Source organism: Hemicordylus capensis, chromosome 5, assembly GCF_027244095.1.
Source record: "Hemicordylus capensis ecotype Gifberg chromosome 5, rHemCap1.1.pri, whole genome shotgun sequence".
NCBI lineage: Eukaryota > Metazoa > Chordata > Lepidosauria > Squamata > Cordylidae > Hemicordylus > Hemicordylus capensis.
In genome coordinates this window covers 168,845,770-168,864,385 of record NC_069661.1, presented here as the reverse complement: position 1 = coordinate 168,864,385, position 18,616 = coordinate 168,845,770, and the positions used below count along the sequence as shown (strand labels likewise).

The window sequence follows — 18,616 nt, the reverse complement described above, 5'->3', positions numbered from 1 at the left end:
TTAATTCATAACAATTAAGCATTACTTGGACGATAAATGCTGTTATCTCTATTACACATTTCTGGAACTCCTCATTAGCTAATTTTATTATTATAGACATATATGTAATAGATTTGAGTCATAAAGTGAACTTCATAATGCTTTTAACAGCTTTTGTTCCTTTAGGACATTCAGAAAAGGTGTTGCATGCAAAATTATTTACAATAAAAATGAAATAAAACTAAAAGGAATTTGGAGTTTTAATAGGATTCTTTACTATTTCCTAAAATTACTGTGGTCATATAATTTCTGTTGCTGTACCTAATAATTGACTAACAGCCGTTCCTTTAAAAAAGGCTCTGATTTATCACCCCATAGCTGAAGGTGAGGCAGATGGAAGAAATTGTATTATGTTGTCTGGAGTACTTTCTGAAAATTGTACAACTAAGCAAAATTAAAATGAATTGAGCATCCCCAGCGGTTAGGGCAGCGGTGGGGTGTGCGTGAGAGTACTTCACTCTGAGAGTTGTGGCAGTTACCTGAGCACAGAATTGTACATCTCAGCATCAACAGATTATTGAGGCAAGATGGATTGTTAAAAGCATAGCACTAGATTACCAAAGATCATCAAGACACAACTACACATCTATCAGACCATCACAAATTAATCCATACATTTTCGATGACAGAAAAAAATGCAATTACATACAAATGTAATTACATACAAAAAATGCAATTACACCAAAGTAGCTACCCATAAACACATACTTTAAAAGATGCTTGTATCCTCACAAAAAATAGAATTCCCAGGGTTCTCTGTAGGAAGCCAACATGTTCAAACCATTTTCATATAGTTTAACTATGCAATGTCCCTTCTTAAAGTTTGTGCCATCAAATGGGCTTGTTCATTCATTTACCTTGGGAGCCATTACCTGGTGGCATTTTGAGAGCCATCAGCCCACTTCAAGCAGTTTAAAAGCAGGTGTAAATACACACCCCACAATGCAGATAAGATTTTATGGTGCTCATTACAAACAGATTGATTTTTATTGTCATAATTTTAAGTGTTGTTTCAAAAGTATTTTAATTGTGGTTTCTGTGTTGAGAGTTTCAGGAAAAGCAGTACTGCATATAAATTACATATATATTAATTAGAGAGCATTGATTAATAAATATTGATAAGGGAGCATGTGATTAATGGGACCGCATGTGACAGCATGTGTGTGTTCTGCATATATGGCTGTAAGCACATAGCTATGGGCTCCAGCCCCCTCCCCCCACCAAAAAGCTGTTGTAGTCAAAGCAGATTCATGAGAGTGGTTTCTCATCTTGGGAAAAGAGTTTAGCTTTGGAGAGAGGATCCAAGCTGAGCTAAAAAGGCTGTGTGGAGACAGGGGAGGGGTTAAGAGTGGAGAGGCCGAGTCCTGAACACCAGTGGCATAACCATCATTGAGCTGGGGAGGTCAGATATCCCTGGGCCTCAGGTGGCTATGGAGGGTGGGCTTGACATCCACAGGGACATCTCCTCTTTCCCAGGACACCCAGCTGGTGAATGAACCACTCACTCTCTGGGAGAGGGCATTGGGCATCACATCCATCCATGCAGGGGGCGTAGCTGACATTGGGGCACTTACACGCCACCCACTGCCTGCCCCTCTCCTAGCCAGCGAGTGTTTTATTTACCAATTTACTAATTGGGTGCTTCGTTTGTCTCCATTGCTCTGAGCAAGGGAGAAAAAAGAACCCACCCAGCAAAGATTCCACTCACCAATGGGGTGAGCTGACGGTGGTGATTTTTAACAATCAGATCAGCAGTCTAAAAACAGCACCATGGCCTAGAGAAACCAAAGATCTTTCTCAGATTCACATTTAGTATGATTCAAACTTGCCATATATGGTAATTATTCAATTAAATGAATGTTTGAAGATGAACTCCTACAAATGTCAAACTGTTCTTTTACTTCCCTTTTGCAAGCACATTAATTTTAAAAAACCTATTATTTATTTTTTCTATCAATTTAATCTATGCAAATGTTATCAACTTTGCCTGGTCAACATCACCTACTAGCTATACATAAAATAAAGAATTATAGAGGGTAACATATCAATTTACAATTTGCCCCTTAAATATCATTCATTCATTCATTCATTCATTCATTCATTCATTCAATTTCTATACTGCCCTTCCAAAAATGGCTCAGGGTGGTTTACATAGAGAAATAATAAATAAATAAGATGGAACCCCGTCCCCAAAGGGCTCACAATCTAAAAAGCAACATAAGATAGACACCAGCAACAGTCACTGGAGCTACTGTGCTGTGAGTGGAGAGGGCCAGTTACTCTCCCCCTGCTAAATAAAGAGAATCACCACTTTAAAAGGTGCCTCTTTGCCAAGTTAGCAGGGGTTAGTAAGCAAATGTAGAAATGCACCAGATAGTAGACAATAGTAACCATGTCCTGACCACCTGGATGCTTCTTTCCCAACCTTAAAAACACTTCTGGGATCCCTGCACAAGCCACATTTGCATAATTCTTCCTGGTGAAAAAGGGGATAAGGATGCAAATTTGACCAACACACATACAGTTGGACACAGCCTTGGTTTAAAGTGTTATTTAAATAATTTGGGAGGAGGGGTGGTCTGAAGTTGTTTTCCCCATCTAAATATGGACTACCAGGTGAATAAGCCATAAGTGCTCTTGCGGGAAGCAACCTGCCTAAAGAGCAAGAGGATGTTGGTTTGAATTCCCACTGCTGTGTTTCCCAGAATATGGGGAACTCCTCTATCGGGCAGCAGCGATATAGGAAAGTGCTGAAAGGCATCATCTCATACTACGCAGGAGAAGGCAACTCTTGTATTCTACCAAGAAAACCACATGGCTCTGTGGGCGCCAGGTCAACACTGACTTGACAGCACAATCTTTCCTCCCGCCCCCATCTTAAAGTCAGTTTGTAAAACCAAAACATATCTTCCCAGATTCAGACATTTGGTCTGAATCATTTGGTCAAATACTATTCTTTTAAAAAAGGAATCTCTATCTCTGAATCAATATCAGTGATGGCAAAGCAAAGCAGAAGGAGGTCCATGGAGGGCAGTTTGCTGAGGGCCCCTTGAAACCTGGAATGGGCCCTGTGTGAAGTAATTCCTTTCAACAAAAGGATGCTTCTCACAACAAGTGTCATATATTTGCCTGTTTCTTATAAAAGCTAAAACATTTTATAAAAGCTAAAAATTAATAATAATAAAACACACAAAGGTTGCAACCCTGTACTCATTTACCTGAGAGTAGGTGGCAATGGGATTTACTTCTGAGTAAAAATATGTAGGATTGGGCTAACGGAAACATAGACTAAAAAATGTTCTCAGTATATTTTCTATGCACAGGGATTACTCATTTAACACATGCCCCCTGAACTATCTAAATCAGGCATTCTGAAGTCCAGGAGATTTCACACATGAATGGCAGTAAAACATTTTGTAATTATCTTTGATCTTATGACTGCATGACACTGGATAATACTGATGTTTTCAAGAAGGAAAATACTTGGGGATTAAAACAGAATCTTGAAGCACTTTGTACATGCCATGAATTCAAAAAGCATGTTCATAATGAACAAGTTTCATCAGATAAGCACTTATTTTGCTAAGCAGAAGAAACAAAGCACTTTTTAAATATACATAGTCCCATACCTTTTAAAAATTTATATACGTTGCAGCTAAGGTCAGCAAGGTATGGACTGTACCTACGATCTTAGACAATGGGGTAGTTCACATGACTGGGCGGGCTCCCCGTTGTTTACGAGGTGTGCACAAAACTGGAAAATCCAGTTCAGCTTGAATCAAACCATCCTCGAGTCGAACTGGGTCCAGTTCAGTTTTGTGTACACTTTTGCTGGGCCTGGTTCTGTTTGAACCGAGCCTGGCTCAAGCAGCATTGGAAATTACTGGGAAACGGGAATCCAGTAAGGATTCCCCTTTACCACTAAAGTGGGGAGCAGGGGGCCTTGCTAAAATGGGTTGTGGTGGGAGAGGAGGGAATTTTTACCTTTAAAAGTGCTGCTGTTTGTAGCTTCGGTTTTGGTGGTGCATGCAGCAGCTGTGAGGCTGGGCAGTGATGGTGGCTCCCCCCACCCCTGTCGGATCAGGCAGGGCTGGTTCAAGCCCAGTTGCGGCCTCTTTGCATGCGTGGAGGCCACTAAAATGCAGATTGTGTGGTCACATAAATGGCCTCTGTGCATTTGTGGAGGCCATTTTAGTTGCGTAGAGGCCCGAACTGGGCCTGAATCTGTTCTGCCTGCTCCGGCAGGTGTGATGGGGCACCTCTGCCACTGCCAACCCCCATGGCCGCTGCTGAGACTGCCAGCGGCAGCACTTCTAAAAGTAAAAATTCACCCTAACTCATTTTAGCAAAACCCCTAATTCCCCCTTTACTGGCGTTACCAGTGATTTCTGGGCTTGCCCAAACTTAACCAGGACTGGTTTGGCTCGAATTTAGGCTGAACGAGGTCTGGTTCGGTTCAACCCAAACTCTTCGAGTTGAATCAGCTCAAACCTGTGCCTGGCTTGAGTCGGGCCAGCTTGCTCACCCCTAGCAGTGGGCAGGTGGGTGGAGGAAGACTGGCTGAACTCACCTTCTCCCCAGACAAGCGCTTGACTATTGCTGGGATTGTGCAGTCCCAGACGATCCATGCTGTGTGGCTGGGCTTGCCTAGCCTGGGTTAGGGTGCACGTGAGAAAAGCCTCAATGGGCCATACCCCAACCCTGTCATATCTGAGTGCTAGCCACCTTCTACTCACACTATCAAGCACTCAAGCATGCAGGGGTACATGATTTCTCCTTCCCCTTCCCTCTCCATTCCCTGCAACATCCAAAAATCTGCTCTTGAGAGCTGGGAAACTCTCAGGGCCTCCTCTGCACAGTGCAGGGGAGCTACACAAGAAGGTCTTTTCTAACACTAAAATTCTATGATTTAATGTCAAAAAAATTCACTCTCCCTTTATATGATTGCTTGATTGTGGTTTGGATACAATCCAGTGGGCAACGCTATCCCATATCAACGGGACAAATTAGTCATGACTAACTTCACTCCCATTAATTCCAACAGAACTGAGTTGTGATTAACTTAGTCTGGATGTCGCCCAGTGTGTATTGAAATTTTAGCAACAAAACAAATGTGTTCAATTAATTATTTAAATTAATGAATTCAAATATATTACTAGTCTATGGTAATTTTAAATTAAAAACACACACAATTCCATGTAATATTCTATTGCTTTATGTTTACAGAAGTAATCACCACAGCTCCATCACAGACAATAACACATGACTCTAGTAAGCGTGTAATGATTTTTTCTCTCTCTAAAGGGTGTATTCAACATGTCATCAGAAATCGAATGGTACAGCAAATCAATGAAATTATAGTACCAGTTCCATCATCTTGAGAATGAGGGTACTTTTTGAAATATATGATAAAAGAGGTGCCACATCATTTCTTTTTATCTTCCATTGTGTAGTAATTTCACTATTAGCCATGATCTCTAGTAAAGCATGACCAGATTCTCTCAAAAATATTTTATGACAGCTCAAGGTTCCAAACAGCTGTTCTACTAGAAGCTTCTTAAATTTAACAGTCCATTCTTTATAGCAGATTACAGACATATTGGTAAACCTAATCTATTGAGAATAAGTCATAATCGTAAATTAATCAAGATGCTAGATAAGACCAAAGACTAATTTGATTGTAGATGGAAATCACATGAAAATACACAACATAATTTCCCCCCTGCTTTTCCACTTTTCAGAACTTTAGCAGGCCATGCAGATTTATAATCCATGTAAAGTTTTAAAATCTTGGAGGTCTAACATTCATAATCTCAGAAATGGATACCCCACTAAAACTGCTTTATTTTTCAATTCCACTGAAATGAGGATGTGCACAAAACTCGAAAACCCGGTTCAGTTCTAATTGAACCAGACTCAAGCTGAAATGGGTCCAGTCCGATTTTGTGCACACATGAACCAGGCCCGGTTCAGTTCAAACCGGTCCCAGTTTGGGTAGGCTTGAAGCTTTACTGGTAAAGGGGAATCTAGTAAGCATAACCCTTTAAATAGGAAGTGGGGACCAGGGGACATAGCTAAAGTGAGCTGCATCAGGAGGGGAGTGATTTTTTACCAGGCAGGGCCAGTTCAGGCCCATTTGGGGCCTGTTTGGGGTCCGTTTCAGGCCTCCGAGCATGTGTGGAGGTCAATAAAATGGCCTCCACAAATGTGTAAAGGCCATTTGCCTGACCACCTAATGTGGTCATGCAAATGGCCTCTGTGCATACATGGAGACCATTTTATAGACTTCCACACATTTGCATCAGCCCTGCCTGCTCCTGTGGGGCTGGGGGAAGCCCCCGCCACCACACCTGCCAACCCCCAAGGGCAGCCGCCAGCACCTTTAAGGTTAAAAAAATCACTCCCCTCTGGCTGCATTTTAACTAAGCCCCCTCTCACCGCCCCCGCCTCGTAAAGGAGAATCCTGCTTGGGCAGTGCCCGGGGGGTGGGGGGAGTGGCGGCACAGTGGCCGCCATGCTGGCTGGTAAGTACTTTACATTATTTTTCTCACCGTTTCCCCCTCCTCTGTCTCTCTTTGATGTCAAACTGATTTGCCTCCACCCAGGCTTGGATCGGCTCGATTGTAGACTGAACTGTCCCCAGTTCGATTTATGATCGAGCTGCTGAAACAACCTGGCTCGAGGCAAACTGGATAGGCACCAAACAGTTCATGCACACCAGAAAGCTTTGAAATATGCATATATTTGTTCTTAATAAATATATGAATGCAATTACACAAGTAAATAATTTTCAAAGGCTAAACTAAAAATTGTATTGTGAACCACCCAGAGATGTGAGTTTGGGGCAGTTTTGTTGTATAAATACATTAAATAAATGAATTAAAAATGCCAAATTATTTCAGATCTTGAATTTTCCATTTTATTTTAATCACATGGTTCCAGCTTTGTTTTATGGTATAAACCATGCAGAGAGTCAGCCATCAATATTCATCAGAAGAGGCAACCTATCAGCACATGCACCCTAAATAAGGCTTGTCAAAAGGAACCTTTGAAACCTTGAGCCATTTTTGTCAAGTCACAAGTGAGATGTTTGATCTCCATGAAGAAATTTTGCTTCAAAGAAGTAAAGCCCATGTATGCCAGCAGTGAACTGAAGCTTTTGTTCTTCAGGTCTAAATAAAGAATACACACATGAAAATTTTCATCTTGCAGAAAAAAGAGAAGAAGCACAAGAAGCGACCTTGCTTTTCATTGATGAAGAAGTGGAGCCCAAAGGCTTGATTTTCTATTCACTGAATTTTGTACAAATAAAAATGAACTCAGATGAAAACACTGCTGGGCAATTTATCCAAGGCATTCATATAATATTTTAATATTTCTTGGAAACGTCCTCACATCACCAGTCTTTTCAGCTACAACCCAACATTGTTTAGAGGTTGTGATTATTTCTATGTTTTAGCATTCCCATTATAAGAACTTCCAGCTGATCCCCAAGAAGACAGATTACTTGTTCTATATTTAACAATGCCATTGTTTTCAATTCTATTTATCTGTGGAACTGTAGAAGCATTTTTAAATGTATAGTCTACTTTTTATATAACGTGACTTGCAATAATACATATTGCAACAATAACATGAAATTGCCCATATAGAACAACACGAATAACTGCTGGCTACCACCAGGGGTCTGTCCACACTCTGTGCAAGTGCAATCAACAGGCACCAGAGTGAAGGGGGAATTAGTGATGGGCCCAGACTGGTCCGGAGGCCATTTTACTGGCCGCACGCGCATACGTCACAGAGACATGAAGCACGCACGCGATGTGCACATGCGCAAAAGGCTTCTTGAAGCCTTTTGCAGCCAAGTGGGGAAAGGGGCGGCAGGAAGGTATCTTGCTGCCCGGATTACTAACAAGAATACGCACGCCAGAGGGGGGGAAAGTGGCGGGAGGGGTAAGTAAACCCTCCCCCGCCCTTAAAGGAACCCCCCACCCCAGTGCCGGCCCGCAGCTCCGCGGTTCCGTGCACACCCCTAGGGAGAATCAGTGCTGCAGCCCTCACAATTCTCATTCCAAATGTGGCTCATGGGCAGACTGATGTTAGAGAGAGGAGGACCAGACCCAAGGCGAAAAAATGTAAGCTTTATTGTAAGAAAACTGGAGCATCTGGGCAATACTACATAGAGAAGCTCTTCACACAATCCGTGTGAAGAGCTAGCAGGCTATCTGTGGGGAAGGAGGGTTTTACTTAACTTCCCGCAGATGGTCAGAAGCAGTTCGCTGGGTGGGCGGATTGCCCGCCCAGATGATGGCAGCTCTCCTGTGGGCCGCCCGTGGCTCGTCCAGCACCTCTGGGGGTCAGGTGCAAGGAAGCACCGCCACACACTGCCCCACCCCCAGAGCCCAAATAATGCACCACACGAGTGTGCAGTGCACTCCTGGGAGCATCCCTCCCACCCCACCGAGTGTGCCCGCCATGGCTGCAAGCAGCCGCAGCTGACACATTATTTAAAAAAGAGGGGGGCTAGGGGGCTAATTTGGCTGGGGGCTAATTTGGTGGGCTTGTCGCCATGGAGCCCACCAGGCCCACCCTCGAGCCTAATGGTTCTCACAAGCGAGCAAAAATGGACTGGGCTTCCTTAGCCCGGTTTTGCACGCTCATGAGAACAGCCTCACAAAGTTTAGCAATCACTTTAAAGGACAATTCTAGTTTTCTAATGATGTAATGCATATTATCTATTTCACTGACCAAATTCAAAAACAACTGCTTCAACCAAGAAGGGAGGGAGAGAAGACCCACTTAGGTGAACACTAGGGGTTGGGGAGGGAGAGAAAGGTGGAATACAGGTGAGGCAATGGAGGAAGGCTGGGAACCAGCAGCTCAGACAAATGGCTGCTTCTTATCAGTGGAGAATTGTGGGGGGCGGGGTGGGGATTTCACACGGGAAAACCTCCAAAAAGGCAAAGGAGCTGCATCTAGGCTCGGCAGTCAGGCATGGGATCCCAGTTCAAGTCACTCAGGCTGGCACTGAGTAGAAAGCTCGCATCTTGGATCTGGGCTGGATGATGATATCATAGGAGACTTGCTCTGCATATCAGCTACACATATTACAGTGTTATGCACTAGCATAAGTTTTCTAAGAAAACTGACTTCTGTCAATACTCAAGAATTAGACAGACAGATAAGGTGGATTGCTTTCCTTATTGCTCTCTGCCATATTGCCCAAAGACAACCTCTCTTATAGGGTCAAAATTCTTAGATCTACCCCTACAGCTTACAGATGGATTTTTCCATGCCTGGCAACCTTGTACTGTAAACAATTGCTCTAGACTCAGTATATTCACTCCTGGTTGTCCCCCTCTGCACCTACGGGGGGCTCTTATCCATAAAATTCTGTCTCCCAAGAAACATGTAAATAATTTGCACAGGCACCTTAGTGCCTCTGTCTGGGTCAGGACAGGCAGGGTTGTCCAGGAAATAACAAGAAGAGGGGTGGGAACCACATTAGATTAAGGTTCAATGTTCAGTACCTTTTCTCTACCAAGCATTTCAATATTGTTTTAGCAAGCAATTTTCACTATAGCAGAACAATATTCAGACAACTACAGACATATAGATAAAAACCAGTATTTTCAGCACTACCAAAGAATAACAAAATGGCAAGAATGCAAAAACAGAAGATAGCGTTCAAGACCCTTAGCAGTTATATACGAAGAAAATGTCTGATAATTTACCCCTTTTCTCTGGATGACTGGCTCACCTAGTTCATGCTGCTAACCAGAGCGTCCCTTGTAGCAATTCCAGGGATTGACACAGGCCTCAATCTTTCCATTTGGGGGACCCTTGAAGGTAGGCCCCAGTTGGACCCCCTGTTCCCTACATAACAGCATCCAGCAATGACCATCTCCTTGACCAAATGCATTGGAGAAAAGCCAGGTTTTCACAGGCTCCCAGAAGGAGAACAGGATGGGGTCAAATGGGCCTTCAGTTGAAGGGTGTTCCAGAGTATCAGGACCACCACAGAAAAAGCTCTGTTCCTAATGAACGCTCTCCTCTCTTCATCAGGCATGGCACTCAGAGCAGGACCTCACATGTAGATATAGGTTAATAATTACTGGCAATATACAGGTATACGCTGCAAATGAGTATCACATACTCATCAAAATCATATGGCTAAAGCCATTGAAAGATGGTTTGGGGATTTTTTACACAATTGAACCAAGCAGCTCAGGATATTTTCAATGGCTGGGACACAACCTGCTTTTAACTGTCCATAGGAAGAAAGATTTAACTGTCAATTGCAGGTCAAATCTGACCCTGTCTTGGTATTTCCTCCAAGGGTTCTGCCATCACAGCTGTACTGTAGCAGGGAATATGCATGTCATCGTTGGATGTTACTTCCCAGTAGTGTGGCTGGGCTCAGATCCCATACCAGAGATATGACCTTTAAGACTGATTGTATGAATTGTTATATCTACAGTGGTGTTCTGATGTACATTGGAAAACTTAGGAAAGAATAGGCAGACTTGATGCTTATGATAATTAACACATGCTGCAGAAGTTACTATCTCAAGTCCCATTTGTGCATGGACTGAAAGCACTCTTTAGTTCTTCAGTCTAGTATTTCAAACCTGCATTACTCTGAACCTCTAGGTAGGACCAGGGAATTGATCATTTCTTTCTAGATTTGGCATGTAGGCAATCATGGCAGTGACCAGGATGATAACACAGCTTTGTAGCCAATCAGATTTGGCTATGTGACAATATCAGTAAAAGCAAAGTTAATTCAGAGTGTGGAAAATGCTTCCTGAACAGTCGAGCACTTCTGAAGCAGTTACCAAAACATCACCAGCCGTGGAAATCTTCATGAAAAGCATGAAGTTACTTTTGTCTCAGTCCTAAACAACAGTCCTTAAAATTAATACTAACTAGCTGAACCGGGCGTAGAACATCTGTGCCTCTAAATCACCGCTGCCGTTGTCCCACCCCTGCCACCACTGTCACCAGTTTCTTCCACCTCCTCTTCCCCCCTCCCACCAGCCCACCAGCCACTGCCACTGTTTCCCCCCTGTTGCTTCTCCACCCACCTGCCTGTCTGCCAGCCAGCCATCCAGACAGCTACTCTTCCCACACCCACTCACTGCTGCCATTTTCTTCCTGGCTGGCTGCCCTCTTCGCCGGCCAGCTGGCCAGCTGCCGCCACTGTTTTGTTTCCCCACCACCATTTTCTTCCCTCCTGTCCATCCCCATAGCTATCCAGCAGCTGCTTGAACTCTTGCAAGAGCTGCCACACATGGGATTAACGACAGTTATGCCTAAGAGAAATATCTATATATATAATTCTCCTGTGCATGCCTTGGAATGTGTGTCCCAGCGCCCAGCTGATTGGCTCGGCGGTGGACGGGCCTGATTGGCTGAGACACACCCAAGAGGATTGGTTGCCGTGGCAGCAGCAGGTCTGGCCACAGAGGCCTGGTGGCGGGGAGAAAGGGGGGCAGAAGTGGCGATGGGGAGGAGAGGCGGCTGGACCAGGAAATGGAGAATGGGGCAGAAGGTGGAGGGGAAGAGGTAACCGCCGGCCCAAGGTGCCTGATTGGCTGAGGTGCACCCAGGAGAATTGGCCAGCTGCGGAGGCGAGGCGGCGGCGGGCTCGGCTGCGGCTGGTCTGGCCACAGAGGTGAGGCGGCAGCAGGCCCTGCCACTGAGGCGGCACCTCGGCCGCCACTACGGCACTCGGCCCGGCAGCCTGGGCCTGGCTGGAGACTGGGGCAGGTAGGGGGGGTAGAGGCAGCCAGCCCCAAAGAGCGCACAGATGCTCTGTGTGGGGGTTGGCTAGGTAATATTAATTCTCCCTCAGTGTAAGAGAAGTTGCCACTCAGCATGCTTTGTAACAATTTTTCTCTCTCTCCCTCTCTGGAGGGGGGGGAGGATATTTGGCAAATATTGTATTTTTCAAAGAGTTATATCCCAGTTCATATAATGAGCCTGAGGGAACTCTCTGCCAGTTACCCTCATTCTGAAATTTGTTGTGGGGGCATCCAGAAGAATGGGTGGTAGCAGCAGCAGCAGCAGAAACCAACAAGAAGGGCTGCCAACAGCAGCAAGGCCTCATATTTGATGCCAGGATGTTCCATTGCTTCCTCATCTTAGGGCAGTAGACATTCCTGAACATACTCAGATATTCACTGCTGCTGAAGAGCATAGGTATGGAATTTTCTATTACTTTGACTCAATGGATTCAGCTGGGACACATTTTAAACCTTATTTCCTATACTTCCAGGAAGCAGCAGAGAGGTTCACAATGTTTCCCAGTTTAATCAATTGGGAAATAAATAGCAAAGTAAATTACCTGAGCCATTTATGTTGCAAGGATAATTTTGGGAAAGAGGGCATTGGTGGCCAGGAGGTTTTGGGAAAGGGGGCAGTGAGTGATAGAGAATGACAGATCATTGTGAGCTGGGCCCAAACTTGAGGCTTGAGCTCAGTTCATAGTGGCTCCATGTTTTCCAAACTAGGGGAGTTCATTTCTGAATCTACCCACCCTCATATTCCAAATGTTGATACTGTTACTGTAGTCATAATCCATCAGGAATTGTTCCAATAAATTGTTTCTAGTCATTTCCATTTTTCTCAAGAGCCATACTCCAAGGTCAATATTCCAAGCTTTACAAACATGTGAAATTAAATGTAGTTTGTTTCTATGCCTTGTAGTAGTCAGAATCCTGCTCTGATTTTTGTAAACTGCTAAGCTCCTCAAAGTAAGTGTGAATTATCTCCATTACCTTTCCTGATAAGTTTAAGCCCAGGAACAAAAGGTAATAAAATAGACTTACAAATGATTAACATTTTCCTTCAAGATCAAGACTACATTCTGGGATTCTTATTATTCTCAGAGTTCCTTTCATCATTTGCTCTTCTTCTTCTTATATAGATAATTTGAGGAACTATATGCTTTCTGATGCTCATTCACCAAATATACCTAAGCGACTTGGCTTAATCTGCATCTAGCTTTTGAAGTCGGTTCCATTACTGTGGAACACTCTTCTATTTTCTCCAGTGAAAGACTATAAAAACTTTTGAGAAAAATCATGAAAAGACTAACAGAGCAGACTTTTGAGTAGGTCCCTTTCCAATTGGCTACTTTAGAGGCAAACAAGAAAAAAGAAATAAAGTCTCTGCCTAGGAAGGTTCAATTAGCAGTAGCAAAAGATCCTGTTGCCTATGTATTAAAAGACTCCACCATTTACAGAACCCCCAAGTCAGGGTTCTATGGCAATCAAACATCAATGTTGTAGAAACAAACTGAAAGGGACATAAAAGAGCTTAATGACTTCCCCAACTCAGTCCTGCTGCTTTTTGTTGTGGTACATGATGATAGCAGCTGCTAGAGGCAAACCTATTTCACTTGCACTATCTAAAAGACACAGAAACGTTACGTTTTAGATAGACCATAAAGACCATCAAAAGACTAGTATATCTTGGCTTATCCTAAGGCTTTTAGATTACTGGCTATACAGACTACTCAGTTTATCATTAGTTGTTCTCGACACATTTCTAAACAGATAGGCTTCCCCTGCATTGCACCCTTATAATGAACTTCTAATGAATCGATGTGAATTTAATGTGAATGCCACATGTCTTCCGTGACTGCCTGCCTGGGGTACCATGAAAATACCAGCAGCCATCACACCCTATGCAAACATTTCACCACAAGAAAAACAAGTGCAGGAAGACCCATTATCTCCTGTCTTGCATCTGGAGACTAAATCGGGAGAGGTTACGTTACAATGACTTTATTACAGTCATTGACCCAACAAAAAGGTACAGAACACAGTAAAGATGATACAAATTGTACAAAACATTATATCAGGTTATCTGTCTATATATATAATTCTCCTAAACGTACCCATCACTACCCAGCTGCCTGGGGGACAGCGACGGGGATGGGGAGAAAATGGCAACAGTGACCGGCAGGAAGGGAAAGCTCCCCCACCCCAGCCTAGTCATTGAGGGAAACCACCGGTGGCGGGCAGGGAAGGAAATAAAAGCCAAGCACAGAATGGACTGGGGATGAAGGGACGGGGGGAAGGACAGAGAACAGACTGGGGTGGAACGGAGGTGGGAAAGGACAGAGAACGGACCTGGGCAGAAGGGAGGGGAATGACAGACTGGGGCTGAAGGGGAGGGGAAGGACAGAGAATGGACTGGGGCTGAAGGGAGTGGTCAGAAGGACGGAGAACAGACTGGGGCTGAAGGGAGGGGGTAGGGATGTGCAAAGAGGTTCGACCCCAAACCAGTTTGATGTCAAACTGGTTTGGTTCGACAGTTTGGGGTTGAACCGAACCCTCCCTATTTGGCCAAACCTTGGACCGAACACCCCCTCCCCCGACTGTTTGGAGGGGTGCGAATTTATTATTTTTAAAATAAAAAATGTTAATACCTTTTTCCCCTTCAGGGGAGCTCCTTGGGGCAGTGAGGGGGGTCTGCAGAGATTCCCCCTCACCCCACACTAGCCTCCATTATCACCCCCTCCGGTCCGTTCAGCCGGTTTGGGCCTCCGTAGTTCAGCGCGTTACCCAAAATGGCGGCCACTGCACATGCGCAAATGGCCTCTGTGAGACCCTGGGACATGCCAGGCCTCGCAGAGGCCATTTGCGCATGCATGGTGGCCACCATTTTGGGTGCCGCGCTGAACTACGGAGGCCTGAACCGACCGAAGAACTGGCCGAACATGCCAGAGGGGGTGATAATGGGGGCTGGCAGGGGTGGGGTGGGGTTCAGCAGAGGTTCTCCCTCCCCAGCCACACTAAGGAACTCCCCCGAAGGGGAAAAAGGTATTTTAAAAATTTCTGATTAAAAGTAAAATTCACAAGCCCCCACAGACTGGACCGAACCGAACCGGAGGGGGGTTTCAATCTGGACTCAAACCAAACTGGGCCAGCCGGTTCCGTGCACATCCTTATAGGGGGGATGGACAGAGACTGGACTGGAGAATGGACAGAGACTGGACTGGAGCTGAAGAGGAAGAGAACAGACTGGGGCTGAAGGGTGGGGGAAAGGAGAATGGTCTGGTGCTGAAGGGATGGGGGGATGACAGGGAGAACTAGGGGCACAGTTGGTCTGTGCTGGATCAGCTAGTTCATAATAATACTGATAACTTAAACCAACTCCAACCTAATCTTACATGCAGCCGCACAAAATTTGGTTATGCAAAGTGTTATAGGTGTAGAGCGGTCAGTTAATAAAAAAGCTGTATATCCATCATCTGTTCTAGGAGGGGTATTTGACAAGAGGGGGAAAATAGAAGTACAAATATCTCTATAAAATGAACAGTGTAGAAGAATGTGAGTCACAGTCTCAACACCCTGCCCTCAAGGAGATATCCGGCTGGTAATAGTGATATCATGATACCTTGCCCTCCAGAACAGCGGATGGAAGTGCATTAAATTGTGCATGGGGGAAAGCCCTTCTCTGGGATAGAGTAGTTAAGCTCATTAAATAGTAGGCTGATTTAGGATAATTTGTAACACTACCAAGAAAGTTTATTGCAAAGATTCATGCCAAATCGCTCTACTTTTCAATGTCTGCTATACATTGTTTTATAAGCCCTTTAGCAGCATCAAGACACAAAGGCATTAAAGATTGAGGGAAGAAGCCATGCTTGCCCAACATAACATAGAGTTGTTTATGCCAGCTAGATTGAAAGCCATCTTCCATAATGAGGGAGGCTAGTCCTTTGGGGCAAAAAATAATTTTAATCCAAAAGTTAAATACATACATCCACACCTTGGCCTCCACTCTTGTTAGGCCATAGAATGACATTGGACATGCATCTAGGAACCGAAAATAAAGCACGCAAAAATTTTGACTGGACCATCTCCAGCATGGTATAGTGGTTAGAGTGCTAGACTAGGACCCGGGAGACCTGAGTTCAAATCCCCATTCAGCCATGATACTAGCTGGGTGACTCTGGGCCAGTCACTTCTCTCTTAGCCTAACCTACTTCACAGGGTTGTTGTGAGGAGAAACTTAAGTATGTAGTACTTAAGCTCTGTAAACTTAAGCTCTGGGCTCCTTGGAGGAAGAGCGGGATATAAAATGTAAAAATAACAATAAAATAATAATTTGTTTAAAAGTGTGCGGAGCACAAATAGCAGCACCATACAGCAACTGTGAAAGCACTTTAGCCTCATAAACCTTAATGGCAGCTGGTATACAGTGGCTACCTCTGTGGAAGAAAAACTTTAAAATAGCAAAAGCACTCTTCTGAGCACTAATTGAAGCCTGCTCGCAGTGGGCCCTCCAAGAGCCATTTTCACTGAAAACCACTCCGAGATAGTCCTTACTTGATCAATGACCTCCCCACCAATCTGCCAGACATGCTTCTTGGGTTTTCTTTAAAAAGCAAAAACCATGATCTTGGACTTGGAGGCATTTATAGATAAATGCTCCTCTTCACAGTATTGAGCTAGCCTGCGTAAAGCTCTTCTCAGGCCAACGGATGTTCTAGATAGAATAACTGTGCATCAACATAAAGCAATACTGTAGTAGATTCACTGGCTAGTTTAGGAGGGTGAAAATCCAGATTGTCCATACACTCGATAAGAGAATATAAATATAAAGGTTGAAAACGAGTGGGACCAAAATATATCCCTGTTTTACTTCCTTCTGTGTGGGTACAGACTGGGTCAAATGTCCTTCGGCACTGCATCTCACTCTCAGTGAGGTGTTCTCATGCAGCATTCCAATAAGGAGAAGCAGCCGACGAGCAATGGAAGTATTGGCAAGTTTACTCCACAAACGCTCTCTAGAGATGGAGTCAAACACTGCCTTAAAATCAGTAAAGGCTGCAAACAATGGTGAATACTTTTCAGCCAGGTGTTGTAATACTAAGGCCTGATCAAGAGTCGACCGTCTGGACCTGAATCCTGCCTGTTCCTCCCTTAGTATGTTCTCCTGTTCCAGCCAATCCATGAGTTTAACATATAAATGTCTAGAGTATAATTTACTGATAATACTCAGCTAGTCTGTTGTAGGTCAATAGAAGGGTCAGAGTGTTGACCTTTCTTATAGATAGGATCAATCACAGCTGTACCCCCACTCCTCCAGAATACAAGCAGTTCAATCAATAGAAGTGAAGAATATTGCAAGTAGAAGGGCCCACTATTCAACATTCAATTTTAAGAGTTCAGAAGCTATCTGGTCCAACCCTGGGGCCTTACACACTTTGTGTTGGTCACTAAACAAGTGACCTCCTTGATAGAAACTGGGGGCCAAGTAGGTAAAGATTCCAGATGAGGCAAGAAGGGCATTTCTTCAGAGACAGACATCCCATATAAAGCCCGAAAATGGGTTATCCACACATCTGCAAGGATATGACAGCCTCGCCCAGGTACCCTGCCAGAGGGATAGGCAGATACAGTGTTCCAAAAGGTGGTAGTATCATTAGTCCTGTAGGCGACCCATAATCACTCCCAGGTTTCCCTAAGTGCAGCTTTCTTTTTCCTTTTCATTAGTAGTTTATATTGTTTCTTTTGATCAAGGATGTGTTGTACCATAATACAGCTCTTATTGGCCCTATAAAGTTTAAATTTGGCATCTAGGGCCAAATCAGGAGAGGTTGTCAATAGTAGCCTTGGGCCTTTAGTAGAAGTGTATGGGCAGCCAGAGATACAGAGATTACGTACCACAGCAAGTGATAAAATCAAAAGCTCTCTTCAGGCATTTTCAGTCCATGGACACTGTACCCAGTCCATGACTACTGAGTGGAGGGTGAAAAGAAGCTCCTGTACCAGGCCCAGAGGCAGCAGGGAGCCAAGAGGGAAGGGACCACACTACCTGACTATGCCTGCCTGCCCAGCACCTCCCCCATCCTCACCGTCACCACTCTAATGAGGCCAGTAGAATGCTGGCCTCAATACACTTCCTTGAAGCCAACAGAATGCTGGCCTAGAGAATCTCCGCAGACACTCAAGGCTAGCACTCTACAGGCCTGAATACAAGTCCACTACCCTTTTCATAGGAAGAGTGGAGGACTAGAATGGATGAAGAGGACACTGCTGGAGAAGGCAGGTCCTTGCCCAAAAAGAGAGCAGGGAAGGAAACAAGGAACAGAGAGAAGGGTGACTGGCAGCCAATCTGGTGCGGGGGGCAGGAGAGGGGGCAGGAGCCCACCTCAGAGCTGGCAGTATACTGAGGGTGGAGGGTCGAGTCCACATGCAGTGGACTGATCCCAGAAAATTATGTTGGAAAATCCCTCACCTCAAGCTCCACCCCCATATCAACTGGCCCTATCCAGCCCCAGCACAGTACCTCCAGTGCCTGTTGTTGGTGTCTATCTTATGTTTCTTTTAGATTGTGAGCCCTTTGGGGACAGGGAGCCATCTTATTTATTCTCTGTGTAAACCTCCCTGAGCCATTTTTGGAAGGAATTTCAAATTCCTTCCATCTAGGAATTAGAGCCTGATAGAGAAATTGAATTATTGTTATTGTATAATAATAATAATAATAATAATAATAATATCAATACACTCTGTAGTTCCACCTACTCCTCTCCATCCATTCTCCATGGATACAT

At 44.4% G+C, this 18,616-nt stretch overlaps 1 protein-coding gene and 2 long non-coding RNA genes across 5 annotated transcripts in view; 2 read left to right on the top strand and 1 right to left on the bottom strand.

Moving 5' to 3' along the window:
* KCND2 (potassium voltage-gated channel subfamily D member 2) overlaps positions 1 to 18,616 on the top strand; it is a 506,409-nt gene that overhangs the window by 386,109 nt on the left and 101,684 nt on the right. The window lies entirely within an intron of this gene.
* LOC128326630 (uncharacterized) overlaps positions 1 to 18,616 on the bottom strand; it is a 42,216-nt gene that overhangs the window by 7,737 nt on the left and 15,863 nt on the right. The window lies entirely within an intron of this gene.
* Positions 11,569 to 18,616, top strand: part of LOC128326633 (uncharacterized) — a 48,225-nt gene continuing 41,177 nt past the window's right edge. Inside the window, exon 1 of the long non-coding RNA XR_008308163.1 lies at positions 11,569 to 11,716. This is a non-coding gene — a long non-coding RNA (uncharacterized LOC128326633). The remainder of the gene's footprint in view (positions 11,717 to 18,616) is intronic.